Raw genomic sequence first — 6,057 nt, 5'->3', positions numbered from 1 at the left:
AGAAGAGATTCTGAAAGTTGCTTTTAAGTGTAGATATGATACATGGAAGAAATGAGGAAGTAAAAGAGTTGAAAAGACAATTTCAAAGGGCAGCCCAAGAAAACAAAGTCAAGCATTATATGAAAATGTGCAAAGACCTTGAGTTAGAAACTCAAAAGGGAAGAACATGCTCAGCATTTCTCAAGTGGAAATAATTGAAGAAAAAAATTCAAGTTTTGACTTGTAATATTGAAGGATTCTGTGGACAAAAAGAAATCTTGGTGTGACACTATAGGATAAGCACTAGAATTCTAACCACAAGGTCAGTGGTTCAAACTCACCTATCCCTCCTCAGAAACCCTATACAGGATTGCTATGAGTCAGAACCAACACTTAAGAACAAAAAGAACATGATCAAAATGTTGAATGATGCAGAAAGCATTAAAAGAAGATGGAGAGAATACACTGAGTCACTGTTTCAAAAAGAAATGGTTGATGTTCAACCATTTCAAGAGGTAGCATATGATCAAGAACTGATGGTACTGAAGGAAGAGAGTCAAACTGCACTGAAGGCATTGGCATAAAAACAAGACACCAGGATTTGACAGAATACAAATAGAAATCTTTCAACAAACTGATACAGCACTGGAGGCACTCACTCATCTATGCCAAGAAATCTGAAAGGCAGTTATCTAGCTAACCGTTTGGAATAGATCCATATTTGTGCCCAATTCAGACAGGTGACCCAACAGAATGTGGAAATCATTGAACAATATCATTAATATCACATACAAGTAATATTTTGCTGATAATAATTTTTAAATGGCTGCAACAGTACATCAACAGAGTACTACTACCAGAAATTCAAGCCTGATTCAGAAGAGAACATGGAACGAGGGATATCATTGCTGATGTCAGATGGAGCTTAACAAAAGCAGAGAAAACCAGAAAGATGTTTACTTGTGTTTTATTGACTATGACAAGACTTTTTACTCTGTGGATAATGACAAATTATGGATAACCTTGCCAAGAATGGGTATTCCAGAACACTTGATTGTGCTCATGAGGAACCTGTATATAGACCAAGAGGTCATCATTCATATAGAACAAGGGAATACTGAATTGTTTAAAAGCAGGAAAGGTGTGCACCAGAGTTGTATTCTTTGACCGTACTTGTTCAATCTGTATGCTGAGCAAATAAACCAAGAAACTAAATTATATGTAGAACATGGCATCAGGACTAGAGGAAGGCTTTTTAACAAACTGTTATATACAGATGATACAACCTAGCTTGCTAGAAGCACAGAAAACTTAAAGTAGTTATTGATGGATTGTACTTTACTGGTACAGAAAACAAAAACACTCACAACTAGATCAATAAATAACATCATGATAAATGTAGAAAATATTGAAGTTGTCAAAGATTTCATTTTGCTTAGATCCACAATCAACATTCATGGAAGCAGCTGCCAAGACAATAAATGACACATTTCATTAGGCAAATCTGGTACATAAGACCTTTTTAAAGTACTCAAGAGCAAAGATATCAGTTTGAGGACTAAGGTGCACCTAAACTAAGCCATGGTATTTTTAGTTGCCTCATATGAATGTGAAAATTGGACAATGAATAAGGAAGACTAGAGTAGAATTGATGCATTTGAGTTGTGGTGTTGGCGAAGAATACTAAAATTACTATGGACTGCCAGTAGAACAAACAAATCTGTGTTGGAAGAAGTATAGTTAGAATGTTCCTTAGAAGCCAGGATGGGGAGATTTATACTTCGGACATGTTATCAGGAGGGACCAGTCCCTGGAAAAGGATCTCATATTTGGTAAAATGGAGGGTCAACAAAAAATAGGGAGAAACCCAACGAAATGGATTGAAAAAGTGGTAGCAGTAGTGGTCTCAAATATAACAACAAACAACAAATGTAAGGATGGCACAGAACTGGTCATGAGTCAGAACCTATTTGATGGCACTTAACAAGAGCAACAACAACAAAGAGCTTGGTAACACTTGGCTGAGGGGCCACGAGGCAGAGGACCAGAAATAGACCTGCCTGTAGACTGACCTAATCAAAGAACTGTATCCTGAGTTGTTTCTGATCCTGTTACTTCCCTATAAGCACTGTAACTGTGAATATGGCCTATCACTTCTCTGTGGTTATTGCAATGACCCCAGCAGAGAAAAGGAGAGTGCCATGGGAGGAATGGATGGTGGTTAAATTGGTCAAAAGTTTGGAGAGAGGTGCCATGTCTGATCTTCACCTTTTAAGAAGCTGCCTTATGCTGTTGATCTTTAATTTTTTTCCTACCTCGTAAAGTTAGAGGAGGTCAGACACTGTCCACACACTATTTTCATAGGTGGCTTTAGATATTAGCTGTTTAAATTATGCCATGCGGATTGTTCTTTTACATAGCTTTCCTAATTTTCTTATAATAAAATCATAGTGGTAGGACTATATTGTGAAAGTGTATTAAAAATTTTGAAAACCAAATTCTTTTCCAGAAACCCTCTACTAATTATTCTACCAGCGGATTATGTTTACATGATGAAAACTTCCCTGTCATCAGCATTTATTTAGCCCCTGTATGTTAGATATATTTTTTTCATGGTTTTATTTAATGCTCACAATCTGGTGCAGTACCTGTTGCTGTTGAGTTGACTTTGATTCAGAGGCCTCATAGGCTATAATCCTTATGGAAGGAAACCTAGTGGCACAGTGGTTAAGTGCTTGGCTGCTAACTGAAAGGTTGGTGACTCAAACCCACCAGTTGCTCGTGGGAGAAAGATGTGGCAATCTGCTTCTATAAAGATTTACAGCCTTGCAAATCCTGCAAATACTTACTGATATAGATCAAAGGCCTTAGCCTTCAGTATGGATTGCATCTTAATGTAAAGAAAACAAAAACCTCACCACTGGACCAATAAACAACATATTTATCAATGGAGAAAAAATTGAAGTTGTCAAAGACTTCATTTTTCTTGGATCAATCATCAACACTCATGGAAGAAGCAGCTAAGAAATCCAATGACGTATTGCTTTAGACAAATTGGCAGCACAAGACCTTTTTAAAGTGTTGAAGAACAAAGATGTCAGATTGAGGACTAAGGTGCGCCTGACCCAAGCCATGGTATTTTCAATAACCTCATATACACGTGAAAGTTGTACAGTGAATAAGGAAGACCATAGAAGAATATTGATGTGTTTGAGTTATGGTGTTGGAGGAGAATATTGAAAGTGCCATGGGCTGCCAAAAGAACCCACAGATCTGTGTTGGAAGAAGTGCAGCCAGAGTGTTCTTGGAGGTCAGGATGGCCAAACTTCGTCTCTCATACTTTGGACATATTGTCAGGAGGGACCGGTTGCTGGAGAAGGATATCATGTTTGGTAAGGTGGAGGGGCAGAGAAAAAGAAGAAAACCTCCAGAGAGATGGATTGGCACAGTGGTAGCATTAATGGGTTCAAGCGTGGCGACAATTGTGAGGTTGGCCCAGGACCGGGCAATGTTTTGTTCTGTTGTGCATAAGGTCTCTATGAGTCGGTACCAACTCGATGACACCTAACAACAGCAAATCCTGTGGTACAATTCTTCTCTGTCCTATAGAATCCATAAGAGTCAGAATCAACTTGATGGCAATGGGTTCTTGGGAATCCCTGTGGAAAGAGTGATTGCCATATTTTCTCCCTCAGAGCAGCTGAAGGGATCAAACCATCAACCTTTCAGTCAGTGGTTGAACACTTCAAGCACTGTGCCACCAGGGCTCCTATCTAGTGCAGTAGGTAGTATATTCTCATTTTATAGGTGAGTTATTTAACTAAGACTCAGGTAAGTTAAGTAATCAGTCTAAGGCTTAGCTGGTATTAAAAGAAGGTCTTTCTTAAGAACATGGTCTGTCTTTGTTTTGCTTGATTTTGGACCAAGGAGTAGAGGATTGGTAATATTTTCATCATTGGCGGCCCTTTTCTTTCTGTGTTCCTCACATTTGTGATCCCACTACACTATGTACATATGTGTGAAATCACATAAAACTGCCAATATTTTATCATCTTTGAGTTACAAAAATGGCCACTTGATATGGTTCAGCTGAACATGTTTATTACCATGGTTTTCACAATGTGGACATCAAGTCACACATTGTGTGTAGATACTGTATGGCCAGCAACTATGAAAAGCACTCAAGAAGAGTTGTAAGAATTGAGGAATCACTGCTCATCTGAAGTGGAAATGAGGAAAGCTCTCGTACCTTGGGCTCTTTTATAAACTTTAATCACTGGGGTGTATTCCTTGATGAGGACTCTTCCTCAGGCCAGTATTCACTGGAGGCAGACCTTCCAACAGCATTCATAAAATCATCATTTTTCAGTACTGGAAGAAACTTCACATTTTTCACATGAAAAAAAGTGAGGGTTTTTTTTCTTGTGATTTGAGTGGAAGTTTACAGAGTGAATTGTTTTCCCATTCAACAGTTCATAATACATTTTGCTTTGTGACATTGATTGTAGTTCCTATGATGTAATATCACTCTTCCCACTTCCTCCCTGTACTTCCTGCAGTCAGTCCTTCTATCCTCTCCTTCCTGTCTTCGGAGTTTGGTGATGTGTGCCTAGAGTCGGTTCTGACTCATAGAGACCCTGCATAGGGTTTCCAAGAGCAGTTGGCGGGTTTGAATTGCTGACCTTGTGGTTACCAGGTCAATGCTTATCCTAGCCATGGGCAAATGTTGCCCTTTTGGGCTCATATGTTTGATTGTTCTAAGGAGTTCGGGCTTCCTGGTGTTATTGTTCATCCCATAGACCTGTTTAGGATTCTAGGTGCAGCGCTTGCGATAGGATAAGCACTGGACTGCTAATCAAAAGGTCAGTGTTTCAAACCCACCAGATTGCTCCTCGGAAACCCTATATAGAGTCACTACAAGTCAGAACCAACTCGATGGCACTTAACAAAACCAACGTCTATTCGTTTTGTAGCACGGAGGGGAGTGATTAACTTCCCAGTCTAGGAGCGGAGGTCCCTAGGACCATCAAAGGAGAAGAGCGGAGAGTGGGACCCTACCCAGAGAAGCAGTGATGCCTGAGATGGAGGCAGAGATTATGACGTGGAGAGATGGAGCAGCTGGGAACTTGAGATCCAGAGAGGGAGAGCGACTGTGTGCTGAAGACAAGGAGGGTGGGGAGGTTGGGGTGGAGGGCAGGCTTTCAGGTTGGTTGATGATTCATGGAGGGGATTGTAACCACGGCAATGAAATGATATATGATAGAATGAATATAAAACTAATGTTCTCCCATGTAAACTATCACACACACAAAAAAAGTCCATATTTGACTAGTGAAAACAAGGTCTTGAGAAGTTCGATTAATTGTTCAAAACCCCACTAGCATTTATTCCTGCTTGTTGTACGAATCTTTTTGTAAGGGCTGTTTAGTCAGTCCTGACTCACAGTGACCCTGTTAGGGTTTCTGAGGAGTGGCTGGAAGGTTGGAACTGCCAACCTTGTGATTCAAAGTTCAGTACTTTCCCTACAGCGCTGCACCAGAACTCCTCTGAGTAAATATAAAACTGTACCAGAATTTAGATTGTCTGACATTTTCCTCAATATACATTATTTAAAAAGTTAGTTTCAATTAATTTTGTAATGTTTATTCTTTTACTTGAATACTAAAAGCTGTTCATGTTTAATGTGAAAAATTTGAAAACAAAAAATCAGTTCTCTAATTTTAAACTACAGTATGATGTGATTTCATCATCATCTAGATACTTGTTGGTTTACAGTTTGATGTATGGGTTTCTAGTCCTTTCAAAAGAAATATACTTTTAAGAAATCATCTAAATGAGACCAAATGGCCAACAGTTCTGACTCATAGCCACCCTACATAGGGTTTCCAAAACTGTACATCTTTAAGGCAGCAGACAGCCTCATCTTTCCCCAGGGAAACAGCTGGTGGGTTTGAACTGCCAACCTTGTGGTTGTTGTTGTTATGTGCCGTCGAGTCGGTTCCGACCCATAGCGACCCTGTACAGGGTTTCCGAGGGTGTAAATCTTTACGGGAGTAGAAAGCCTCATCTTTCTCCCAC

The sequence above is a fragment of the Chrysochloris asiatica genome, unplaced genomic scaffold (genome assembly GCF_000296735.1).
Source record: "Chrysochloris asiatica unplaced genomic scaffold, ChrAsi1.0 scaffold00004, whole genome shotgun sequence".
NCBI lineage: Eukaryota > Metazoa > Chordata > Mammalia > Afrosoricida > Chrysochloridae > Chrysochloris > Chrysochloris asiatica.
Note: the sequence above shows the minus strand (reverse complement) of the source record.